Below are 27845 nucleotides of genomic sequence, written 5' to 3'. Positions count from 1 at the left end.
AACGTAACACACGCAGGATGTGCTTGTCAGCATGTCAGGCTTGAAAACCTATGATTAAAAATTATGTTGCTCATTAGTCATCACGAATCAAACTGAGAACAATGCTCTCTGGCCAATTTGTAAACAAACATCCTGTTCAACCTGTTCCATGGTTCCTCTTTAAGGAAGAGAGTAAGAGACCAGCTCATAAATAAATAACTCCCTCATTCTGCCGGAGACACATACTCAGGGCAGCTTACTGGATGGATAAATATTCCATAATTTCATTTGCTTCAAAATTGCTTCCTACAAGTTTTGACTTCGGATATCCCTAATGCTAATAATGATTCATAAATATTTTATGGCAGGAGCTTTGTGTGTATGTGTGTGAGAGATGTATGCATGCTCTCTTTGGACAGAAAATTATCATTACAAGCTACAAATTAGTATCCTGAGAATAATGTCAAGAACATCACACTGGACATATAAAAACCCTCAGTCTGAAGACAGATACATATTTCCCTTCTGTCTGAGAGCATATGTGGAAAGGGGTCAGTATTACAAAACAGAGCATTTCCTGTAAAACTCTGGCATGTTTTTTATCCCTCCACAAACATTTCAGCTGTGTTGAGCATCATGAGGTCTAGGAAGAGCTTTGCAGTTGGTGGCATAATACCTGTGTGCCTGACCCCTCACCCACATGCAGGAAGAGCACAGACCACACACCATACCACACGTATGAAGGTACTGGCAACATGGAAAGGCCTGATTCTTCACCTAATGTCACAGAGTGACTTCGTAGGTTGTTAATTAGAAGCTGTTAGTACTCTGAGGCACAAGGGCTGATGCTGTTGAAACAACCCCGTTTGTTTTAGTTGTTCCTGGACCCAGTGAGCATGCTGCTACAACCTTGACTTAATGTTCAATTGATTTAATGACACTAGCGAGGTACAGAAGCACAGAGCCCAGCACAAGCTGACTGGTAGCTCTAAGGATGAAGAAAACACTCATTTCAATTCCTGGTTGATTCTTTTTCTTTTAGGAGCAGTAAGTGTTGTATAATCTATATCAATTCTCTTCTAGTTCATCAGGCAAACATCTACTCTCATTTGCATTTTAGTTTTCTCAAGCAGCATTATTTACTCAACAGACCATGATAAATCATTGACCAGTTATACCTTTGTATTTTCTCCAACAACACACTGTACTTCTGCAAAGTTCCTTTCCAGCAGCACGTGACACTGCAGGCAGTATTCTCCAGGAACGAGCTGAGTGCCACTGCTTGCATTGCCCTGGCGCCTCACAACTGGGCAGAGAAGAAAACATTTCTGTCAAGTCTTGTAATATGGTGCACTGTGGTGTTCTACTGAAAAACATCTCTGGTTTCAACTCCAGTGCATGTGGACTAGTGTACTAGCAAGAAACTATTCACTGTTATAGCATAGCATGACTAAATGCTCCTTTTGCATTCCTGCATGTAGGCTCAAAGTGCTCCAAGCAGCATCACAGCTGAGGCACATGGCCACCGGGATGAGCAATGGTCTGATGAGCAGAGACAACTCTGTTTGAGAGGACAAAGGCCAAATGCTCCCAGATAAGCAATTGGCACTGCCATTTGTACCTTATGTGGAGGAGGTTTATGTCTCTCTGCTTAGGAACCAGCTCAGTCTGCGGGTGGGTCCATCAGAACCTCCGTGCAGTGTATTCAAAAGAAACAATCCCACTGAAACTAGTTTTCCTATTCAGGACATCTCATGCTGTTTCTTTATGCAAGTCTCTCAAACTGCACCTTCAAGCCTTGTAAGGACCAAACCAACGCTCAGCAAAGTAAGAGGATTTCTTTGTATCTGGTATACAGCCTCTGCATCTCACCTATATAGAGTGCTGTTTTCTATGTTACCCTTGTCTTCCATCCTTCCATTTTATTTTTTTTTTCCAGGACATTTATTCAGTCATCTGAAACTCAAATTTTATCCAAAGCACTCTCAGTTCTAATAATTCACAATTTTTTGTTTTCTGTTTTCAGAATCATTTCTGTTTGGCCATCCAGGAAATTAATTTATATATTGAAAACTTTTCCTACAAAATCCCAATAGGTGCATCTCTCCTCCTTGAAAAGAAATCACAATTTATATGAGAATGTTCTTTTTTTTTTTTTTTCTAATGAGCTTTTCAGCCACTTCTTGTTTCATTAGGTCTTGCTCTAAAAGCATAATGACTGTCAAATTGCTAAACTACAGGAAAGGTCAAGAAATGATAACATCACTGCATATTTACCATAGCCTTATGTACTCCAAGACCTACTCCTGTGCAGAACAGTACCATCAGAACTGTTGTTTATGTGCTTTAAGGCAAGTCCATGGCAGTCCATACCCAAAACAACAACATCAAGCATTAGCCCATCATTAGATCCAGAACATTCTGAGCATTGCTGCCAGGCTCTAAGACAAAATTCTGTGATACAATTAGATAAATAGCAGTGACTGTGCACTAATGATTTCAGTAAAATTAATGGTGATGCTGATCATGCGAGCAACTCTGTCTTCACATGAGTCATGCTCTTCTACTGCTTTTGATGTGAGGAAGATTATGTTTTGAGGTACGTAGATGAAGACCTGTTGCATCAGAACACACCAGTGGATCAGACACAAGCTATGAATGCCAATGAGCTCCTCATCAAAGCCAATGTATTGATGGCAGCATTGCCTATTAAGGCACCATAAGATATAGACAACTGGATCATATATAATTTACACTGTTCTCACTTTAGGAACCTGACAACCAAACAAATATAATTGATTCATGTATTGCAATATTCATTCCATTAGTTAGAATATATATCCAAAATTGAAGATGTCAATCAAATCAAATGAATGCATGTTTTCATAGAGCGTTGTGATTCCTTTTATTAAACCAAGAAAAAAATAAAAATCAATCACTGGTTTTTTACTCAGAAAGAAAGGGAGCGTGACTCCTGCAAGTGACAATAAATATGTGTTTATTTTAGTCATGTTAGAAAATTACTCTGGTTACTTTTGATCTATTTAATGTATAAGAAAATAAGCTATTTATGATAGCAGTGTCTATAAACACTTTAAACAAATATTTCATCTGACATGTAGGTACAGGAGATGGCACTGATTCTCACTCACACCAATTTTACACTCCATTGGGTTCACGAGTCTTAGCCTTGATTTACACCAGTGCAGAGCAGAGGAGATAGGAACGGACCCTGTATTTTAACTGCTGTCTTTCACATGCTGATCTGCAGCTCCCAAACCACTGGATGAATGATGTGGAGGCAAGTATTACAGGTTCCATCTGCATTTTTGTGGTAATTTACTTCTGAACCTTGGGAATAAAAAGAGAGATCTGTCATCAGCAATGCACTCATTTCCTCCATTTGGAGCTCTGCCTGCTCTCGGAGAGCAGATCTGCCCTGTGCTGCATGTCAAACATGCTGTATGCTGTTTTCCTCTCCAAACAGGAAAACAGGAGGGAGGGAACTTTGCTGTGAGTCCGAGACCTGAGAGCCATGGTTTGTCTGGTCCTGTGCTTGTTGCACTGCACTGACCTGGAACGGTTTTGTTTTTCCACTGCGCTCATGCTACATTCTGTGCAGCACACCTAAGGAAGGGGAGAGCCCACACAGCTTTTCCCAAAGCCACAGTTTACATTACTGAGGCTATCTGAACATTTATTTGGTGCATTTTAATTTTGACCTTTCTCTGATACGCACTGCTACTTTGGACGTGTGCATGTGTACTGAGCAGCACTGGGTCCCCCCTCACGTGGAGAGGAATGAAGGTATGGAGGCCCTAATGTGTATGCTAGAACATCAGAAAAATATAATACATTAATACTCATTGATATTTTAATACAAATAATTAGAATTCACATTATAATATTCTAAAATATCCTCTATTCATTGAAATAAATGGAATCTAAATTCTTCTTTTACGCCACTAAATCTACAGTCAAACTACAGGAGTGCAGCACAGTCTTCTCAAGAAAGAGATAACTGTGCCTGCCCCATCACGCCTGTCCCAAAGAGCTTCCCATTGTCACCCCTGCTCCTGGCCCCAACAAGGGATTTCAGTGATATGGCATCACCACAGTGATGGAGGGCCTGGGAACGATGCTCTGCTTTTGTAGAAAGCAGAAATAAACACAGTTGGCTGAGCATGATAATATGCACACACAAAAGGCTATGTAATATATACCCGATCACATTGTAACTTTTCAAAATTAATACCACTTATAATTTATTTCCTAAACCTTTAATTTGTAGCAATGGACCCTTAAACGAGCTGCAGTAGAAGCGCTCAGTATCTGTGAGAATTCCTCCATGCAGATTTTTTACAATATCATTACCTGGTTCTCTGGACATCCATGCCAGAGAATGGTACTATAGATTATTTTGGTAGATGCTAAATTTGGGTTCCTCGGTGTGCAACCCCACAGATGCCTTATGCAGCAGCCAACTGATGCCAGAAAGGGCAGAGCTCACTCCGGGCTCTCTGACACTGCAGGAATTTGGGATATATGCAACAGGAACAATGGGGAAAGATGGCATTTATCAGCTGTTCAAGAGAGGACACAGCCTTGCAATGACTGGATAGATCCCCAGGGCTGTAAACAGACAACCACTCCTTGCCCATGCTGCTCTGAGGAATCCCTTTTGCTGGAGAAGCCTGGGTCACTGGGTGGGATGTGGCCATCCTCCTCACCCCTAAGGATGCCCTGCAAACCCTGCCAAGCTGCCCACAGCACCTCAACTTGAGGGCACCAGCAGGTAGATCTCACCCAGCCATAGGTTCTTGTGTCAGACCCCAAATCTGCAGTGCACACATGGCAAACCGTGAGCAACAGGAACAGCTCAGCCACCCGTCACAGCACCATATGGCCAGATGTAAAACATAGGTTTGTTATAATGAAGTGAAATGAGTGGCTTAACCATTATGAATAATTAAACCTTCATATACGCACAGTTATGTATATGTGCATGTGCACCTCTTCATTTTTTTGTTTATATTTACACACTTGTATACAAATTGAAAGCAACAGACTTAATCCATGTTTACAAAGAGGAAGAATGTAGAGCACCCACACAAACACACTTCATAGTCTCAAATCCAACAGAAAAAAAAAACACAACTATTTTCTTGATTAATTTAAATGAACCTATATTTATAAGAAAAAGCATCTGCATCATCACAAGTGTCATAGTGTGCCTGAACACACCTTCTGTAAATAGATTATTTCCTCAAAACTAGGAGAACGGCTGCAAATCCACACCCAAAAACCAAAGCTCCCCAAAATGGCTCTAACATGAGCCTGTCTTCTCTGTAGGCAGGCACACAGTGACCTGCATTTCCTCTATCAGTTTAAGATTTCAGGAGTCAATAACAGCACTGCTGATGAATCCCACTCTACCTTATTCCAACCCACGTCCACATTTACTTCACTGCCTTTCTGCAACACCACAAGAACTTTCCTGTTGTATTTCCATCAAATGCCAAACAGCAAAGAAATAAAGTCTCCAGCAAAGGATTTTACCATTTTTGTCAATACTGAATGACATTTCTAACTATAAACTTCATATTGCTCTACTGTAAATATAGAGGAGAGGATTTGTTATGGCACAAGCTAAGACTTCACTGAAAGCAACCAATTTCCCACCCTGCCACTGAGTCCCTGTGAGCTGCAAAGTACTACGGCCTCATCTCCTGCTCTAGAAAAAGGGGAAAAAAAAATCTTTTGGAAAAAGTTGTAAACATCCATGCAACTCTCAGCTTCATCACCAAAAATTAACAGATGTCTTTGAATGAGGATCTAGACATCGTTTTGGGACCTCTTCTTTGATTAAAGCTGGTCAGGCTCTGCTAACATGTACACAAGTGTATGCTAATATTATTGATGACCTTTCAAAAATAAGAAGTGCTTATCCTTATGGCCATTTTCTTAGTTTATTTTCCTCCCCTTCTATTTCATCTTATTCAAACTCGTAACTTGAGGAGAATCTTTTTTCTTCACTGTGGGTAGATATATCTGAGAGAAAATGTAGGATAAACACCAGGAAAACAAAGCAAAACAGAACAAAGCACATTTCATCAGGAAAGCCCATTAAGGACTTCAGTTTCCATTCTAAAACCACAGGTTCTGTAACACTGGCAATTTCAAAGGACAGATACGATGTGATTAATCCTATCTCTGGGTGGAATAGAATAGATGGTTTCTTGAAGCCCTTCTACCTGCATTTCCTACAGTCCTGCAGATCTCAGTTCAGTGCTTCAACCACAAGGTTGAGGCTCTTTGGAAGAACTCTTTTTCCCCTCTTATTTCACATCACCACTTTGTCCCCAATAGGCACAATAAGGTTGCTGACATCTCAAGACATAAAGAATTGCTGTGGGAGAGGAAATAGCCTTTTTCTTATCCATCTGTATCTAGATTGCCTGGCTTTCATCTCTAAAAAGTCAGTTTTGACCAAAATGGCTTGAGCGATAAAAATAGCTGATACGTTCTTTTCTTTATGTCTCCATCTTTCTATATTTCTGGGGAGAAAAGAAAAAGGAGCACTTCCTGGGGTCAGATCAGGAAAAATTCTGGCCACACACAGCTCCTGTCACACTCATCTGTGTTCCTTTGCTAATTAGAAGAGAGTCTTCTATTGGGTCCCAACTGTACACTTACATTTCTGTAAAAAAAAACAAAAACAAAACAAAACAGGAAAGCACGAACTCATTGCAGCTCAGCATGCCTTTTTTTTTTTTTCCTCCTTCCCATCAGAGCTAACAACTTTCTTCTTGGCACATTTTCCACGTGTCTATAGCATGTAAACCTGTTTCAAGGAGCTGCTGGCAATGGGCTAATACAGTATAATAGAGTTATCTGTTATTCCACAGCAGGTTTACAAGTGGTAAAAATGATTTCCAAAGGATACCAAACAGTAGATGCCTTTCTGCTTTTGTATATAACATGAAAGTGGAGGGATGATCCAGGAGCACACACAGACCTGTACATGTAATTAATGCATATTTAGGCTCATTTGTCCTTGGAATGCACATATAGAGGTAAAAGATAAATCTAACAGCATCATACGAATCAAAGGTTGTATTTGTGCTACGAACAATCAAAAATATTAAGTGAGAGTATTTCTATACGAGCATACATAAGGACAGGTATCAAGAAGTCACCCTTTTTCCTACTGAAAAGGGATGAGCAGTCAGGTTTATCCCACATAGCCAGTGTTTAGAGAAAGGATTTGTTTCAGCTTTACCTCTGGACTCAACAGATCTCCAGCGCTGAAGTAACTGTGCTTCCTTCCCAAGCTAAATGCTTTGCACAGCCTTTTACTTCAGTCTTTATCACAGAGATGCATTTCCCCCCATCAAACTCGCACTGAAGCATCAATAGAAGTCCTTATTGGCATCAGTGCTATACAGACTAACAGCATATTTCATTACTACTCAAAAAGAAATGTATTTTCCACAGAAAAGGAGACTTATTTTTGTCTGAAAAACTTCTAAAATCCAATTGTAATGAGGACAGTGCTGGTGACAGACTGGGAAATGACTGCAAATGTTCATTACACTTCTAAGTCCCTGTTCTGCAACATGAAGACAACCAAAAAGAATCAGGAACCTGGAGGATAATTGGCACACCAGTACTATGAGTTTGCACTCTTGTAATTGTTTCATGAAGTCTGCATGGTAATTTTAAAGGCAGTTGTTAGATGGGTGGTTTTAAGAAAATTACTGAGACATTACAGGCTGAGAAAGACTAATTGGCTTCGACTCCATAACGCAGCACTGTGAAACTACTGCAAGAAGCAAGCACCCAGCTCCATCCCTGCCTCTGATTCACCCAGCTAGGACCTGGCCTAAGCACCCCAACACAGTGCTCTGCGTGCTCCAGCATCAATGACTGGTCAGATGGTTCCCCATCACCAGCACATTCCCACAGCTTCTGCAGGTGTCATTGCTCTGATTTCTCCTCAGACACCAATTTTGGCTACAAGCTTGCTTTTACAAACCTATTTCTTCTCAAAACGGAACCTAAAGTTTTTTTTGTTTTTTTTTTTTATTCCAGAAAGAATTTTGACCTTTGTAAGGAAGCTGAACAAACAGCAGCTGGCTGATCAAATATACATAAGGAAGAATCTGCTGTCTGCTCTTTCATAGCTCTCTTTGTCCTGCAGCCACCATCCCGGGCTCTCTTTCCCCAGTACAACATTATAGCATATTACATCACTTGTCTGTCAGCGGCCTCCCCTGCAACATGCTGGTGGCAATGAACTGCTCCTGACTCCCAGACTACCTCTGGTTGGGACAGGCACTGAGCAAGATGCTTGCTAATCAGTAGGCTTCACATCTGTGGCAAAAAAAGGATGTTATCAAGAGAGATAGGAACAAGATTGAGCTAAAGCCAAGTTCAGCCACAAGCCAAGCAGTAGCACTCTGCTGTCCCGTCCTCAAAGAGTGGAGCAGGGGATACATCTCAGAGACCCTGCTGGTTTTTATTGATGCTGATGATTTGTCCCAGGGATGGGGAGGATGAAGCAATATTTGCCTCATTGCTGGGGCCTTTACTCCAGCTCTGTGAAAGATTATTTATAATGCAGGTCAACACATTAGGAAAAAAGTATTTTCCATATTTCAATCTAGAGCACAGTCAAGGTAATATTGAAATAACCTCAAACATTCCATACATCCATATACAACGCTGTAGTATTGCCTAGAAGTGATTATAACATGCTACAACTTAATAAAAAAACCTTTAAGAGTATTTCTGTGCTAACAAAGATAAAAGAGACCCGAAGGCATCACTCTGAGTTGACAGGGAGTTTTTCACCACTTGAATCAATTTGCATTATCCCAAATTTAATGTGCTGTGCATGCATTAGTTTAGAAAACTAAATGCATCAAAATGATGAGGGATATAGTAATTGACTGTATGTATGGCAACTGAGTTACCTGAACACCAGATTTCATATTTCCAAGTAAAAATAATCTGCACATTCATGGCTCTAAATGGCTAGATCAAGTGGAAAAACATAATGCATATCCATCAGGAATTGTATGCATAGTTAATTAAGTCTGAAATAATAAATACTTGATTTCTACAGGATAGGGTAAACATCCAATTAAAATAAGATGCAGCATACACTTTTCTTTCTCATTAGTCAAAGCATAAAGCATTTTAACATTTCCTAAATAATTTACTTGTATTAAAATAAAGTGAAATGCTTAAAACATTAATAGGGTACTTTACAATGCTGTAGTCAATAAGTTGCTATATGAAGGTAATGTAAATAATTCACAGCACTGTTCAGCAGAAAGAGCCTGCAGTTCTCAGCAGAGCAGGGTCCCACAAGTGCAAGAGATCAGGCACCTGGCCAAGCAAGGCTAAAATCACAACTCAACCCTATAGAGAGTGGCAAAACCAGCCAGCAACCTCAGACCTGCAGACCCAACCTACACGTGGTGAAGGCACCTGGTGGAGGTCCTACCACCCAAGGGCAGTGACACCACCTGTAGCAACGCCTTCCTCACATCAAGCAATCCCCTTAGCTGCAGAAATTACTTGTCCCAAAGCCACAGATTTGCAATGCATTTGGTCAGTTTCCACTTGCAGGTGTGGTGCCCGCACTGCCCATGTGTGCTGGACTGTAACTTCTCCTAGGACTGCAGGCAAGGGCAAAATTGTCACTGTTTCTAAAGCCAGGTGGACACAAGTGGTTTTGGAGCTGTGAATTCGAATAATCTGGGTTACTGAAATGCCTGTTGTGTTTCGCACATCAGTTTCAATTTGGTGCTCAAAGTCAAGGTATGGATGTTAACTCTGGGCTCTCTGATGAGAAAACACACGGTACTGACTACCTAAGCAGATTGCTGGATCCCGTGAATTATGGAGCACAGCACATCACCAGTGAGCACATAACAGGTCTGTGCAGCTGCACTAAACAAACACGGTTTTCCCATGGATCGTTTTGCAGCTTAGAGGAAGTTTCCCCAAAATGCTTTATTATGTAGCTATAACAAATAAAAATTAATTCCATTGTAAGAAATTATCAAATACTGCTTTTTATCAAGAGATAAAAGTAACATCCTCCTAAACCTTAGATTTGCAGCTCAGACAATATATAGAAACGTGGCATTTGGCTGGGACAGCTTTTAAGATGTTTCAAATGTTAGAATCACTTTTCATTAAAACTGTGACAGAAACTGAGAAACTGGCATAGTGCCTTTTCTTCTATGTACATTAAATCACGCATTTCACAGCAAGATTTTTACATTTTTCTGTATATAGAAGTCGTGTACAATATCTTCTGAGTCAGAAGAAGATCCATCTGTATGAAGATATATTTGCCACGTAAGGAAGAGAGCTTTAAAAAATGTACTGTCCCCAAAATCCTTCATTGCAGCATGCTTCTACAAGCATGACTCCCCAGTGCTGCTGTCTTTAAATGAGTGATAAACGAAATTACTGAAGGTTGACTGTGGCTTTGCCAGCCTTAGCCAAGCTGGTGAGAATGGTGAGGACACGTGAAAAAGTCTCTAGATACAGGGGGGCAAGCATGGGTGAGGCATTGAGATGCCTCTTCCTTCCTGGGTCATCTATTCTCTCCTTCTTCCTACCTGCCCCCTTTTCCCAGGACTTGCTGTGCTGCAGTATATTTCCTTTACTAGTTCTATTGTTATGAGAGGCCACTCTTGTAATGTACATTTTAAAGACTTTTTGCAAACCAAGTACTACAAGCAAGGGAAAGAAATTATGACTAGGCTTTAGTCCTGAAAAGACCTTTGCCTTGGGGAACAACTCATTGTTTGAGAACAGAAAAGATGATTAACTCAAACCAAAACAATCCAAGCTGACAAATTCTGCCTGCGGTCTTCAGGCAGGAGCCTGCAGCACTCCCACCTTTGGCTTGGGAGTCCACTGAGACCCCTGGGGCTGAGCCTGCTCTTTCCCTCATGACCTCACGTCGCACACCTTTGCGGCGAGACAAATGCCAGCATCAACTTCCCAAAGCACCCTGCAGTTGCACCAAAGGCAAGGAACTGCTGCCACCACTTCTCCTTGCTGCTTTCTACAGCAGTCTCATTTCTGTGGTAAGGCTGGCAGAAGTCAAAATTAAATTTGGGACCTAATTTTCAACAGAATTTCAACCTCCTGAGTAAACAATAGATGGAGCCTGCCTATTAAATCATCATGTTTTAATTAAATTCTTTGCAGCTTGCGAGTTCTTTGAACTGAGCTAGGTGATAAATGCATTGTAATTTTAATAGGGTTATATTTTGCACTAAACTCACATAGAGCAGTGACACAAGATATATGCCACGTTGCCACCAAATACAGCGTGGCATTCTGCTGATAACCACACTCTTGGTACATGATGGGCTGCCTTCACAGGAGGAACAAAGCCAATGTGAAGTGGGTTATTTTCTGTTATGGACTTAAAGATTCGAAAGCACATGAGCATTTGTGGAATTTGCAAAAAAAAATAAAATTTCATATTAATGATTTAAGCTCAATGGAAACCAGAGGGAAATCCACCTATTGATTTAAAGGGCTTTTGGATCAGGCCATTAGAGTGTTATTGACAAAATTAAATAGAATAAGAAATTCACAAAAATGAAAAAGCCAAGGATGGCTTACTTCAGTAGTACATGAAACAGTATTAGGGCTGAACAGAAGAGATCCGAAGAAAACTACTGACAATGTCATCTGTTTCCCTTAAACAACACTGTGAGTTAGGAAGTTGATTAAAAAAAGTAAAAGTTGTAACTTTAGAATGACCTCCAGCACCATCACTGAATCTCTCTTCTTCTTTATCACAGCCTCTGCAAAGCTATCTTCCCATAATGCTACTGGCATCATAAAGTTCCCCAGTAGGAAATATGACACACTCTTAAAACATATGTCAGAGATTTCCAGAATTGCAAACATGGTATTTTAGATGGTGAGATTCCTTTCCTCATAAAAGCATCTTTAAATTGTCTGACAGAGAAAATTCATATCAGGAATAAAAACCTGGCCCCAGCGGAGTCAATGAGAGTTTTATGCCTGATGCGAGTGGAACCAAGATTTCATCTCCGCTTTTCCTCCACTTAGTCCAACATGTAAGTACATGCTGATAGTGTCAGCATCTGGCTCAGCACTGAGCAAGGGTGAGCCAAGGGGCCAGGCTCAGCCCAGAGCCCACTGCTCAGCTCCCTGGCACCAATGGGTGCTGTTTCTGAAGCCTGGAAATAAACAGAGCAGGAGCCCTGCATGCTGACATCTGTGAGCGATGCTGAGAGACCTTAATAAATAATGCCATAGTTGATGGGTTTCTGCTTCTGCTGTAGAGACCTGATTATTCCACCTGGATAGTGGCTTAAACAAAGGAACAACCAGACAAAAGAAATAGATGTGCGAAGTCCAAGAAGCAGGCTATTATTTTCAATAGAGGAGTTTTTTTGTTGTTTTCTTCTTTTTTTTCCCCCTGCATTAGCTGCAGTAAAATGAATCACGCAGAGCAATATTTTTCACAAACCCCAAACATCTTGCATTCACATAAAACTGATGTACACCAGGAATGTTCACTGGGCTGTAGAATGGGAACAAAGAGGGCCGCAGACATACAATTTGTCATCCTGATTTTATATAATAACAGGATATAAGCATATAAATGGATAGGTTTTGGCAGGTGAAAAGGAAAATTATAGGCAGAGAGGAATATTGTAGCTAACTCAACAGTGGCCATACTGCCAATAGATCCTTTTGCCATTTGACAGCTGTCTCACAAAAGGGCTGAAAAATCATGTTTACTCACATCAGCCTGATCTCTCTCAGTTATTTAGGACTCTGCATATTCCATGAAAATAACCAACATTTTCAGCTTCTAACTTCAAACCAAATCACCATGAAATATACATATTTATACGTGTTCTTTCTGAACCACCAGCAACAGACATGAGTGATAAAGGGCTCAGGTTGGCCCACTGTCTTGCACATATGAGGCTGCAATATCATGAAAGAAAAGCATCTTTTCCTACAGAGAGTTTGGAATGAGCAAAGTTCCACACTTTCAGCTTGACATCACCATTTCTTTTAGAGATCAGTGAATGGTCAGCATGCAAAGGATGTCAATGAGCCTGAGAAAATCTTTCTGTAGGATGAGTAAGTAGAGAAGCCCATGAGGGCTGCCCTCTCTCCCTGCATGTGACAGAGCCCACATCCCCATGGACAAGGGCTGAGGAGAGCAACATGAGAGTGAGTTAAGGAAATGCTCAGTAAATATCTGACAGATCACTGCTGCTGCTTCTTGTCTTTAGGGCTTGTTCTGCACTGTACTGAGAAGCTTGTAATACTGGACTGAGCTGAAGTGGTGACATTCAGCCAAGTCCATACGCTCCAGGCTAAGTCTAGTGTTTCATCCAAAATTGGATCAGGAAAAGCACTAACTCTGTTGCTGACAGACCTTTCTTTCACTGTGAGCAGGTGCTCAGGGCAGTTTCCTTATGGTGACCCAATCATTGGCATTTGGGGGTAAGAAGCTTGGAGAAGGGACCATTATTTACTTTCACTTCAATGAGATGGCATTTCTCTGAGCTATCTTCTTCCAGCAAGATAATACCCTTTATTCTTCCAAACCAATAGTACAGTACTTTTTTTACTCTGAAATTCTTTATCCTCCACAGTTGTTGAACAGCACGTGCTGTTTTAAAGGATGTTGACCAAACTACAGATTTTGTAGTCTCAAGCTTTTGTATGTGTATGTTATGGATTTCAGACATTCACCTATCTAACAAGCAGATGCAGTCAGGTCGATGTGATGGTTATTTGAATTGAACAGGCTTTGAATGAAAGAACAAAACCGGGGAGTTAGAAACCTTTCTTCTGTATGTGATTCGCCCATTAAGCCAGCTGGAAGCAGAGATAGCAAGGCAGCCAAATACATGCATATATACATATAGACATAAGGTCAGAAGAAGCGTGAGGTAGCTATTACAGAGGGAACAACTTGCCTTTTGTGAAGTTCCAAGTATGAGTAATGGATGGACTCAACAAAAACCTTTAAAGCTTCAACAGTAACATCAGCAATAGTTTAGCCAGCTTGTACTAATGAGCTCAGAGTGGTTCACCTCATAATAAATGGATAACGAGCATAGAAAGAATGCATACATTAATATTTTGAAAGTTTTTTTAAAAAGGGAAATGGTTCCTAGATGTCTCCATACTGAGAGATGGGGGGACATCACGGGTAGATGAGGAAAACATCCACTACGCCCTTATTGATCTGTGCAATTTCTCTTAGTAAACATATTTGATCCATATCCTCTCCAGGTGTGGTGGCTATGCCATCTCAATGCAGTTTTAAGTGTACTTTTATAAGGTTGAGGGCAGTTTATTCCAGGTCTCCTTTTATCTGCCTGAACACACCACTCACAACTGCTGCCAGCAGCAGGTCAGTGTGCTTTCACTTCAGCCCACATCCCACTGATACCACATCTAATGGGAGAGTAACAGGTAAAGCCTGGCAAAGGGCTGTGCAACTGAAGAGAGTCGTTGCACATAAAGTTTAACGTACAGATCAGCATCAAGTGAAATGGATCCCACTATGTCAAGTGGGAGTTCCCACAAACAGGTACCATGAATTTGTTTTGAACAGCTGTTGGGTGAGGCATGGAGGTCGGGTTGGACTCACAATCAGAAGCCCTAAAGGGTCCAGCACGAGGAGCCTCAGCTCCAGACGTGAAATACTGAACCAGATTCCTATAATTTAATGTAGCTGCCAGTCGACACTAACAAATCTGAGGAATACCTGTGAGCTTTCAGGAGATTTCTGTAATATCTGTGCTTTCAGTCAGACTTATTTTGGCAGTTTTGCATGGAAAATAAGCACTAGACTCTAACACACAGAATAAAAAATTTCCCAGGGATTTATCTGAAATAAATATTACGGAGGAGTTCATTTTAATGGAGTTAATCCACCCAGAAATGGATAGCAGCAAGATATTTAATCATGGCATATCCAGTTTAATCACATTTAAAATCCTCTGGAAATTAAGCTTATACAACTTCCTTAATTTAGAGGACAGTATAATGCTTAAGTATTTAATCTCCTTAGAATTGATATTGGACTCAAGTCTTTTGCAGAGTTTCGTGAATAGATATAACATTCTACATGTTAGCAAACTTCAGAAAAAGCTCAAATTAATGACTCGTCCATTTACGATCCCAACAAGATTGACTAAATAGCACAGAAAAAAGCTGAAACATATAATGATTTGTTTTTGGCCTTTAACACTGACAATGAAGGCCATTAAGGCCTTTATAGATACACTAAGACAACCATTCTATTCAATTTAACTTTGTTAATGAAAAGATTTAGACCTTCCCGGCAGCCTCTGGAGAATCTTACAATTCATAATTTTTAGCCTGTGTCTAAGAACCCTGTAACACTTTAAGCTACAGCTTTATGTAACTGAGAGACAGGATGAATATGAGGTCACAAGTTATTAACCACCCATTGCTCTGATTTTGTTTAGATAAGTACATCCCTGTATGTACCTCTATGATATCAGTATAGACCTTGCAAGACCTTCTGTAAAATACCTCGATTCCATTAATTTATTTCCTAGCAGTCTCAGAACAACTTCAGCCCTACTTTGTCTTGTTTCCAGGGAAGGCGTTCAAGCCAAGATGACTGTTGTAGATGGTAAATGATGGAGGAATGCAGCCCTTGTAAGTACAACATGATTTCTCACCTCTTCCATTTTCCTAATGAGAAGCCCAACTAGACCACAGATGCTTACATACTCCATGCATAACTGAAGCCTGCAGACTGCACACACCATCCACCTTCCTTGCCAGGAAGTGCAGCTCCTGTAAGAGGACCAGTCAGCGCTCATTTGTAAGAACAGCTTCCTGAAAACACCAGGGCAGCACAAGGCAGTTACTGCTCCCTGCTATGAGTAATGCATTCAGATTTGGATCCTAATTTAAGATGGCCAGCGCTAAGAGAACAAAAAACAAAATGAAACTGCTGAAAATAACAAACTCAAGAATATTAATAGCAAAAATAGTTGCCAGTAATGAATTATTTCCCTCATCAATCCTTCACGCAAAAAATATCACTTCAGCTCTGTTGTACACAAGGCTTTAACATCACTCTAGCACTGGACTATACCATAAAATAAGGCGATGCCTTGTCTCAACATGTGCTTTAATAATATAGTATTTGGAGTTTTATACCTAACAATAATTTGATTTTTCTGAATTTATTGATGCAGAAAGGGCTGTAAATTCCATGAGTTCTTTCAGTAAAGAATACAGAATATTTCCCACCACAAGTGTAGGGAATAAAATTGAAATAATAAATTCCAAACTCATCCAGACAGGCACGTTCAACACCAAAGTAAATTCATTGACAGATTTACAATTAAGTTCCATATGGAATGGAAATAGTAATAATTATAAACATCTAGAAATACTATAGCAGCTCACATCTAGTGATCAGCAGGGAAAAGTAACTCATTTAGTTTCAATAAAGGCATAATTTCTGATGTCTTCAAATACCAGGGAAGAGTGGCTTAATGTAGTGGATTCTCTGAGAGAGAGGGATCTGTCTAATACTAAATGCACCAGCAAGCACAAAAGGAAGTACAAACCATTTCACCTCACGGGAAAGAAGTCCTGCAAACCTCACCACCAAGGGCCTCCCATGCATGGTGCTGGCACCTGTGATGCTCAGCCCTGCCCAGGGTGAGGAACACTGCTTTCACACAGTATCAGTCAAATGAGCCCAGGAGGGCAGCAGTGATGATTCTTGCAGGAATCAGCCTGTTATTGCTCTCCCAATGAGAGTCATTTCCACAATAGCAGATGCCATCATAAACAGAAAGTCTCCTCTGAGTATCTTACTGCACTTTGATTTTTCAGGATGTTTTGAGATAAGATGAATATATCCTTGTAAATTAAGTCTTGTGGACATTGTGAACGCATCCTGACTTTTTCCTAGCCCATGTGGATGTGGGGCTGGAGTGCCTTATTGGAGCCCCAACATGAACAGCTGATGAAAACTACTAATGCACACACAAGATGTGCAAGGTGGTTGGCTGGCACATCCACATTTTCCTTCCATAAGAACTCACTTTCATGGCTCTCACCCATCCAAGGGCCCTAACTTAAAGCACTCCAAGCAAATTACAAGTTCCCAGATAATGAAAATGATCCCTACAAGTATTTGGAGATTTCTGTTGAGATGTGTTTATAGCTATGTTTCCTTAAGAAAATCAGCTGGACATGGTACAGTGGAATATTATTTGAATTCAATTTTTACTTATTTTTCTACTAAGCTTGGAAAAATTCAACATGAAGTTCACTGTGGAAATAAAACTCCTATCAGGCAGACTGGATGTTGCATGCACAGTGATTTTTTTTTTTAATGAAGAAAAATATAGAAAGATACCTGAACACAACTTGAGCTCAGATTCAAGAAAATGTTAACAGGAAACATCTTCCCATTTTGCACCAGTGAGATTTATGATGGAATAAAAAGATTACAAATTGTAGTTCACTCAACGTCATGTTAGCCCTAAGGTTTATATTTAAACATATATTTCAGTGATTAATAAGCATCACATCAGCTTTTGGATGAAGCATTTCCATTCCAACCCTAACTGTTTCTTCAAAGTTGAAATTAATATTTCTACGTATTTTTAACGACTTTTAATTTGGAAGAAAAATCTTTAAGAGCCAATGTTTCCTAACTTTATCCGTCTGAAAAAGATTTGAGTATATTTTTTTCAGTTTATTTTGACTGAGAAGTTTGGTTTGATTCAATGTCACCTTGCAAAAAAAAAAAAAAAAAAAAAAATTCAAACTCTTCCCTTTCAAATGTGTAATGAAAAAAAGTTCCACTCTCTAGAGGAGTGGTCATCCTCTAGTCATCTATTCTGATTAAACTGAACAAATCTTTTCCACATGAAAAAGCTTGTAATTAAACTTAATACTAAATCACTTTGAATAAGAAGAGTGAGGAAGCAGTGAATAGACTTGACTTTACCAGATGTTTAAAAATTGCAGTAAATATGTATTAATCTCCTTCAAATGAAATGCTGAAACTCAAAAATTGCTGCAGATCTGTACCAGGACTTCATTAGCCATTTACTTTTCTCCCTGCTGTAGAAGATGAAAAGCAGCTTCACTGTGTTATGTCGTAAAAAGAATATGAATTCACTCAGCCTATTGACAGAAAAAAAATCAGTTGTTTCAACTATTTTTAGTTCATGCAAATATTCTTTTGCAGTAGTACTACTACTGGCAGTCTATTCATTCTCCTCGTTAGTGTAGGGATTACGGGAATATTGCTCCCTGAATATTTAAATAATTCATTAGTTGACTGCTATTGTGTTCTGGATCAGTTAAAGCCAATGGAAACCTTTGATTTTAAAGGGTCAAAATTTCATTTGATGTCTGTAAAAGCACATCAGTGGAGTTATTCCATGGTTCTGGATCAGTACTGAAAAAAGCTTGGCTCATAAACCTGGTGAAGCACTGAAATAGAAAGGATTTCCTTGGGTTTTGGGATTCCCCAGAGAATTCAAAGGGTAATTTGCTGTGTAAAATACCATTAAGAAGTCAGGAGCCAAAATACAGTCCAATTACATGAGGAAAAATTCAATGATGTTTCTTTTACATTTAATAACCACTAATACACAAATCTGACAAGTTAATAACAATGAAATTTGGGGTTGTGAGATCTTAGGTGTCATTTTAATTGCCCCAAGACTGCAGAAATATTACTGCAGCAGCATGGATCCAGAACTAACTAGAGTCCAAGCGCAGTAACTCTCCTGGTTCTGCTTTTCCTTGATTCAATACAAGCTGTGAAGCACATTCACAAGGGCAATTAAATCCCAAAAAAATAAGACCTACAAGAACCTGGTTGCCTCGACATCCTAGCAAAACTATTTTGCTTTGTTCTCCAAAATACAATTGTTTCTCCTTTCAGATACATTATAATCTCTTACCAGTGCTCTTATAATGCCAAATCTTCTGGTAAATTTTAATCCTAGTATTTTTAATCCCTTGTTCTAGTCTCTGGATTTGTCACATGCCTTATTCTAATAATACTGTACTTGTCCTTGAAAACGTATGGCTCCAATGCAGCGCTCTCACGGTGCTTCCAGTATTTGTTTAAACAAGATGTAGAGATTGTGAGAGAACACATACACGCCAAGGACAAATTTTCTTTCCCAGTCATCTTTTGCTATATATCTCAAGGTACTTTTTAATTGTTAAACAATTGATGCATTACCTTGGGAAGTGGCAAGTTACCTTGGACATTCAGTACTCTTGCTATCAACAGAACACAAAAACAAGAAGGAGCTTGGCCTGGTAAGTTTCCCTATTAGCACAGCATCTCTCTCTTTCTTCACACAAAGGATGGGAAGTTCAAGGACAAGGCAAGTGACCGCAGAAATCTGGAGTCATTCAAAGTACAAACTTGAATGAAAAAAAAAGAGACAAAGATGGGTCATGTCTTTTGAGGCCAATTCTAATTCTTTAATTGATATTTAATACAGTCCTATCATCTGTCAACATCAGTAGATACAAATTCTTACAATCTTGCATTGTTTCTGTGTAAGAAATAGCCATAAGCCTCTACAATTAAGACATGAAAAAAGTAAAGGGCCCTTCAGGAGAGATCTCATTCTGGTAAAAAAGCCTTGGTGCTCTTTATTCTTCTTTGTGGTGACAATAAAGACAGACCTTGACTGACATACAGGGCACTGATTGGTGTTTCTAGTAAAGACAGAAGGAATTATTTTCACTTAATGCTCGAATAAAGCTATCGCACATGCTTTGGATGATGGATGGAATGGAACTGTTTCAGGTTAAACACTTAAATGCTGGATCACATCTTATACACGCCACTTAAATCTCATTAGTATAGCAAAGCTTCACTTAGAATTCAGTGCTTTTTTCCCCCACTTCTCTGTTGTTTCAGGCTGTGACCTGAAATTAAGTCAGAAAGATTTTCTTTAAAAAAAAAAAGTCTTCTCTGTTCCTCTTCGCCCTAATGCAAATAAGGATATATTTCTTCTGAATTTTTTTTAATAAGAGAATGAAATCCATGAGATTATGAACAACTATAAGAAAAAAAAAAAAAAAAGATGCTTTCTCCTTGAAATTAACATGTCTTGCTACTAATTGTATAATATTATTTGAGAGAACCAGCAGAGGAAAATCATGGTAGAACAAATTCACAAAGAAGGAGAGAGATTCACTTTTTTTTTTTTATGCTCCAAGAATAAGAAAAGCTCCATCAGAAGGACATAATTAGCATTCATATCTTGAAAGCAAACAAAACAGTTTCCACTCATGGCATCAAGAATCCCCTGTGGGCTGAATGCCCCAAAAAATTATGACTTGCACCCATTTCTACCTCAAGAGGAGGAAGAGAACACTACTGTTTAGGGGAGATAGAAGAAAAGACGAGCTAAATATTAATGTTTAAAGAAAACAAAGCGACAGGAGAGCACTGATGGTCTCTTTAGCCTACTGAGTATTTTAATAGAGAGATTTACATAGTCTGAATGAATTACTATTATTTATTGCCTTAGAGCATGATAGGACAGCATGACAGAGACCTAAGCTCTTCCCTATTTCCATTCTAGCATTTTTCTTCCTCAACATCTGTAAAAAATTAATACACTGAATTCTGGCATTAAAGGCTCACCATCAAGCCAGAGCATCCAGAAAAAACAGGAAATATAACTATCACACACATTTGTGGGTAAAGAATAGTCTATTCCTACCACTTATAAGTGTCGGCATAAAAAAAAAACAAAAAAAAAAAACAACAGCAGTTGCTTGTGAAGAATCAGCTTTGGAAGAATGGTTGAATAAGATGATTCTTTGTTTCATCACCTTCTTTTTGACCTCAATAATACAGTCATTTCTTTCAAAATACTTACTGTAGTACTATAGACTTGTGCGTGAAAGCTATTTTGATCTTTGAATAGAAGTACTCTGAAGACTCCTTTTCCTAAACTGTGAAGTACTGATAGCTATACACAGCACAAGACCTGCTCTCGTTGGGCAGCAAGCACCCTCTCCAGAAGCAGAGGCAGCAGCTAGTGGTACAAATTCCCATGGAGAGCAGCAATACGCTTAGGTGATGCCAGTAGCCCTGACTTCAGCTGTCTACATCTCTCACTGCTTTCACAACTGCCCTGGTCTGCTGGTGTAGAAGAGCAGCACAAGCCCTGTTGTTTGTTTTATTTATTTAAAAAAAAAAAAAAAAAAAAAAAAAAAAAAAAAAAAAAAACCCACAGCTATGAAATAGTTTCAAGAAGAGTTTGTGGTACCAGTAGTGGAAAAAAAGAGGATGCAGGAGGAGGCATGGGAGGCCTCGCTAAGAGTTCTGCAAGTGTTTAGAGCAAGAAGGTCACCCTTGGTACCAACCCAACCAGCACGCGGTGACCTGAACCTGTGATGTAACCATGGAGCTCATTAGTGCCCATAAATGCACCCTCCAACCTGTTTAACAGCACTGCTCATTAGGGGTAGCACAGCACTCACACTATGCTTGTCCCTTTAAATATTTTGATTGCCTATAGCTGCACAGTTAAGATATCAGTCGAGTACACTTTAATTAGCCCAGAGGAAATCACAGTAGGGATGAAATGAGTTGGGTTGTTATTCTTCTGTTTTTACTAACAGCAAATAAAAGCATGTAATTAGATTAAGACATTTTTGGGATCTTAAGGTTATCATAACTGTAAACAATAGTATATTTATCTAATCTGAGAGCGGCACTTGAAGTATGTTTTAGCTCTGAATAGGAAACATTAAAATTACAATAGGCCTACAGGTTTTTGAAGAATTGCACATGGGTTGAAATACGCAGTTAAGCAGCAGTTGCAGGGGAGAGTTTTAAAGAAGGCTTTCCAGCAAGAAAACCATTTCTGGATTTGTTTTGGCAGTGTCAAAACACATCTTTAGCATGAAATAAAAATATTTTGTTTTGATTTATTCAGACTCATTTATATTAAAATATATTGTTTGAATAATGCATTAGTATGCATAATATTCCATAATTCATAAAGTATGCAGACTAAAATTTAGCAACATAATACTCAAAAAATCTCAATTACTTCAAAATGATGTGATTTTGGTATAACTGAGATAAAGCAATTTAAACAGAATTTTTGAAGACTTCTTTCAGATTTTTTTTCCCCCACATCGTAATTTCAGTGCAAGTTTCCTAACAGTTTATCCCACACTATCTGCTATTTGAATTTCAGACAAACTCTTAAGAGCTTGGTTTTCCCTTCAGTTATATTGACGTAAGGAATCTTTCAGCAAAATTATATGAGTATGGCCAAAGAAAAAGTTGAATAATGTGTATTTCACTGAGATATCATTGATTAGTTGTAATAATGTCCTACAAGCTTTATCTGAATGGAAAATCTGAAAGATTTCATCTTTTAAAGATAGTCTTTTAGACACATTTCCAACCCAGTTTTGGGAAAGCGGTTTGTAATGGGAACTGCAAAGTGAAACAACTGCAGGAAACCACTGCAAGTTTGCTTGAATCAAGGAATTATTGTATGGGAGATATTTGTACTATTATCAGATTTCCCTTCAGCTAAAGAACGTTATGTTCTCACAGCTCCCAAACAGGACTTTGGAATTACCTCTGAAATTCCTTATGGCTCTTACAAATGAGCCCACAGATCCCCTTGGGAACACTGTAGGTACGCCAGAGCTCACTGGGGAGGTGATGAGAGACAGCAAAATGAATGAATGTGCAAAAAAAAGAACCAGCCCAGTCTGCACATGGCCAAGGATGTGAAGAGGACAGAGGGGCTGAAGAAAGGCGATTCAGCACAGTTTCACAAGGTGGTTTGCTATGTTCTAGAGGGAGCATTCTGCAAATTAATTCTCTGACGGAAAATTATCTCCAACAGGCTTCTTAAAAAGGAATATTGTTCCTTTAATGGCAAAACCCTCGGAGCTGAAGAAGTCCATACTACCAAATTAATGGGACATGGAGAATTAAACGCTCATCTCCCACTGGGTTCTCTATTGGTCTTTGTCTTTGCATTTTACCCGAATTCTGCCCTGGATTCCACCTAGCACAGATCTATCTAGGGCACAGCAGGAACCCACAACCACAGTCATTGGGGCTTTCACTTTGGAAAGACTCAGAATTCTTAAAATACTTTGAGTACATTCCCATTAATCACTCATTGCAAAATGAAATATATCCAGGAAAACACTCTATCATTGGTAAGAACTTTTATAGGCTACTATCTTTTGATATTTTCTTTGGAATCACCTTCCTGCTCATCTGTGAGTATACAGAACAAAGGTTTCACATCTCACCTCAGACAAGAAGACTTTGCATTTATTCCTATGTTTTACATGGCAGACTGAATTAACCAACAACTGCATCCACTACCAATATTAAGATAGCAACACAGTGGAGTTGGATTTGTCACTGATCTGAGGAGTTAATGCTGAGCACTCTAGATAGGAGTGGTGCAGCTCTCATATGGTACACACCTATCTCGTAAACATCAGGGTTATATATATATATATTTTTTTTTCTTTCTTATTGACTATACAGGGATTTCTACTGATTTCTACCCCCACAGAACCAGCACATCCATAACTGAATGAAACCTCTTCTTCTCATTTTGCTGATTATAGTTTGAAAAAATCTTAATACGGTGTAGATTACCCAGAATCCTCCCATTACCGACTCATCACTCATACAAAAGCCCTTCCCCTATTACATACATCTCCTGCAGTAAATCTTACATACTTATTGATTGTTGAACATCAAATTCTGGAGAGAATAACCTAATGAACTTTTCCACATATCACTCTGACCTTTTCTAGATAAATTCAGTAAAGGCAGCATTATTTCTTCCTTCATTCGTCTTGCAGTAATTCTGATAGATGCCACCAGAAATGACCCACAAGACTGAGATAATTATTTTCCTGCCAAACGTCACCAAGATCCTGTCCCTTCAGCAGATACTGATAACGCTGTGGCAGACCACACACTGCTGCATAACCATGATATCATCACACATTTCCTTCTTTTACTGTGTAAAAAAGCTGCAAATATCAGACTTTGCTTTTTTTTTTTGGCTCAGTGGAGAGAGAAGAGAGGCAGAAGTACGGCTGTTATCCAAAGCCATGAATGCTCCTCAGAGCTTCCGGAAATTCACCCCGAGGGAGGACAAAATGAAGGCATCAGCTCTGAAGGGTATTTTCAAGTTCAGCAGCTGAGACACCAGGAGATATGGAACACCAAATTAGGCGCTAGCTCCACTGAGCTTCTGTCCATGGCAGAGATCATACAGCACAATGACATCAATAGGAAATCCATAGGTTTTGATTTTATCCTGGATGCAGCTTTCCCATGAAACAGTCTGGTTTGTGACAATTGCTTTATATGTCTGTTCTTAGCAGATGCAGAAGGAAAAGCTAAATGGACATCAAATATCAATCTGTCCTTGCCAGCAACGTACTGCCAGCCCAAACGTCTATTTTAACTCAGAATAATGAGAACATTTAGCCCTTTCAAGTTCTGGTTTCACTTCAGCTAAAGCAACTACACATCAACTTAATGTCTTCCTTTATTCAGTGACATAGAGGTCACCGCTGTGAGATTTATTTGATTTCACAGTTTGGCTAATTAATTTGCTCATTCTGAGCATACACCATCAGCGTTGCTTTTGGAGTAGTACTACCAAAGCAACAGATTAATTTACATGGTACAGTGCATCCGGAATAATTATTACCCCACAGAATTGTTATTGCTCAAAATCTGAGGGGAGAGGGAAGTTTCCTACTGTGATAAAAGGGCTCTGTTTTGGCTTTATCAGCTGAAAACTATGAGGACTAGATTACAAAAGAAGCTTCTTGCTAATACTAAGCAGCACAGATATCCCAAAGTCCATAAAGCTGTTACAAGACCAAATTTGTTTCTCAGTTTTAATTCTTATCAAATTATGTTGACAGGCTCAAAATTCTCAAGCCACCCCCATTCCTCCAGCAATATTAGCAGACACTTCACTGATCAATGCCGATTAATATAGCAGCAGTTTCCTTGGCACTCAAGTGCTGCTTACCTGCTGCTTCGAAGCAAGTCTGTATCAAGGTCTTTATAAAGACGTACCTGAAAACTGATGGGAGCACAGGTACAGAAGGGAAACTTTAAGAGGACAGCAAAGTGAGATCTATAGCATCTTGCCTCGAGAAGGTTAAGTATCTCGAGTTCTGGACAACGGATTGACCAAGGAGACAGCTTTTACATTACCAGTCAGAGCTGATCTAAATTCTCTTGTTCTGCTTCTTGGGTCTTCGATTTGCCTTGACCAATGCGTTAATTCTTTTCACTAAGCTGCGAGAAGCGATCTTGACTTCTCACTGGACATCCAATTCCTACAACTCGTTCCCATTTCTGGGATACTCAACGACTGAAGCCCAGAGGCTGGAGCTGGGTGCCAAGGGAGCGTTCACAGCTGCAGAGCTCACTAACTGCAAGAGTGAGCAAGTGAAGTTTTAAAGGTCTCCAGCATGCCCGAAGAAGGTGACAACTGGGATGAAGCAAAGAGATGTCAACGACTGCTTCCCCAATTAGCCTTAGAAAGGACTTGAATAGCTGTCACCTGGTCAAGTGAGCTAAGAACAGGTTAAGAGCGTTAAGACTTCGCAGGTAATTGGCAGACCAGATAGGATGTGATTTGCAACCCATTTGGAAGTGCTCACATCGCACAAAGCGCCACATTACAGGTTACAAAGCAAACATACTGACCCACGTACGTGTTATATTTTCCTTCCATCCCATTCTCGGCTTCTCAGAAGCACAGATAGGTGTATTTATTGTAGAAAACCTTCCATTTATGGGTACCTCCAGCCCTGCAAGGCTTGTGAATACAGGCAAGCTACCAAAAGAAGCGTTTGTAGTGCAGTCCTCCCCTTAACAGCAGGGGAGGTTTCCCCGGCCTGTGAGAACTCTGAAGAATCTTCCAGGATGTTCTTATGACAAAACTGTGCTAAGGGAGCCCACAACCTCACAGAAAGGACAGGGCCTGGGCTGCGACAGCCTGCAGCAAGCAGGAAGAAAAAGCAGCCAGACTGGAGCTTTCTGTGTCAGAGGCTCTTAGCTGCAAGGATGAAAGTAACAGCGACTGCTGGATGGCTTTTAGGGATTACAGTAACTGAGGAAGTTGCAGGAGAATGTCAATAGAAAAGCTGCTGCTACGTTGGCCATAACTCGTTCAGAGAGCTGACATAGGTGATAAGAGCCTTCAACAGAATGGGCTGAAAAAGATAACTGCTCCCATTTCTTCTCTTTCACCCCCTCCATTCTGGGGAAGTCAGTAAGGCAGCAGCATACAATGAGCACGTGTATCCTGAAAGAATACTTCTTTGATATCAGGCTCATCACTAAATAGATTAGACTCATAGTAGTAGCAGCTGGAACAGTTATTTCCTGATCTTTGGAGTTTATGCAGCTACACTTCAGGCTCAAAAGAAACGTTATTTGTAGGCATAATTCGTCCTATTTTGACCCCATTCATAAAGTCAAAATAACACTGTACATTTACTACAGGGGATTTTGAACTCCATTTCACAACTATGATTTAATATTGCCACGGGGAAATCAACCAATCATGGCACATCAGAAAAAATATACTGGTGATCCTATTTAAAGTGAACTGGTCAACTGAATTGAAACGTTTGAAGATTAAGAATACAGAATTTTATTAGCATCACTTAGACATCATAATACTGTCTGCATATAATGCAAACAGACGAAAAGCATTTGCTTTGTGTAGAATATATAACAAGCCCTTCAATCAAGCCTTCTCTACAGCTTCCAAGAACTTGATAGCTTGAACACAACTAGAAGTTTTTTTCCTCTTTATCATAAATGGAGAATTATTTCACTGACATCAGTGGCCCCCCACTGAAAAGACAAGGTATGTGGGTTACTCAGAGATCACATCTTGTCAGATTAGTTTCTAAGAGAAGAAAAAGAAGCTGGCAAAGCTTGGTGCAGCCTCTTTGTCCAAATCATTCCTTCAGGCTTTCTTGACTGCAGCAAAAAGCAAACCAAGTAACATCACTTCCACATCTTCCTCCTCCTTCTATAACATGGTTGGACCTTAAGCACCTATTTCCCCAGCCAGGCACCATCTCTCAGTCTCCAATAATCATAGTACACAAAATAGTCATAAAAATCACTGCCTACCTTTCATCCAAGTACTTCCCAGCTCCTGGGCACATCCCCTTCCTGCTCCTTTACCTAGTTAACCCAAGAAACAGCTGCACTTGCTTAAATAAATACCAGTGGTTTCAGCCCACAGGTTCGGTGAGTTCTGATGAACTGAGGAGATTCAAGTCACCTGTTGTAAGAGACTATACTGTTAACTTCTGTGTCTCAAAGCTTGCTGGGGACACAGATGGACTTGTTCAAGTCCGGAGCAAGGATTGTGAAATCCTTTGTTTGAAGGACACAGATGAACAAGTTCAGGCAAGTCCTGGGCAAAGGTTGTGAGATCCTTTGTCTGGGGGAACGCTGATGGACAAGGCCAGGGGCGACGAGAGCGAGATGAACTGCAGCTGAATAGCTGTGAAGCGCTCCTTTGTGTGGGCTTATCTCCGGATGATGGCCATCTCAGGAGGTACTCAATGACTCTTGCTCGAGGCCCATCCTTGTCACGTAGGCAGGAGAACAAGGAGGATAAAAGAGGAACTGAAAACCATGAGGATAGGTTTTCTGACAACAGATTCCTCATGAAGAACGGAAGGTTTCTGACAACAGATTCCTCATA

The 27845-nt window shown here is 39.8% G+C and overlaps 1 long non-coding RNA gene across 1 annotated transcript; it reads right to left on the bottom strand.

Annotated features, from left to right (window-relative positions):
- Nucleotides 1–1180: 1180 nt before the first annotated feature.
- On the bottom strand, nt 1181–27845 carry LOC125698626 (uncharacterized). The gene is made up of 3 exons (XR_007379240.1): nt 27263–27845; nt 3211–3330; nt 1181–1285 (listed from the first exon to the last, which is right to left on the bottom strand). It is a non-coding gene; the product is annotated as an uncharacterized LOC125698626 (long non-coding RNA).

Source organism: Lagopus muta, chromosome 11 (genome assembly GCF_023343835.1).
Source record: "Lagopus muta isolate bLagMut1 chromosome 11, bLagMut1 primary, whole genome shotgun sequence".
Lineage (NCBI taxonomy): Eukaryota > Metazoa > Chordata > Aves > Galliformes > Phasianidae > Lagopus > Lagopus muta.
This window is presented reverse-complemented; position numbering and strand designations above follow the sequence as displayed.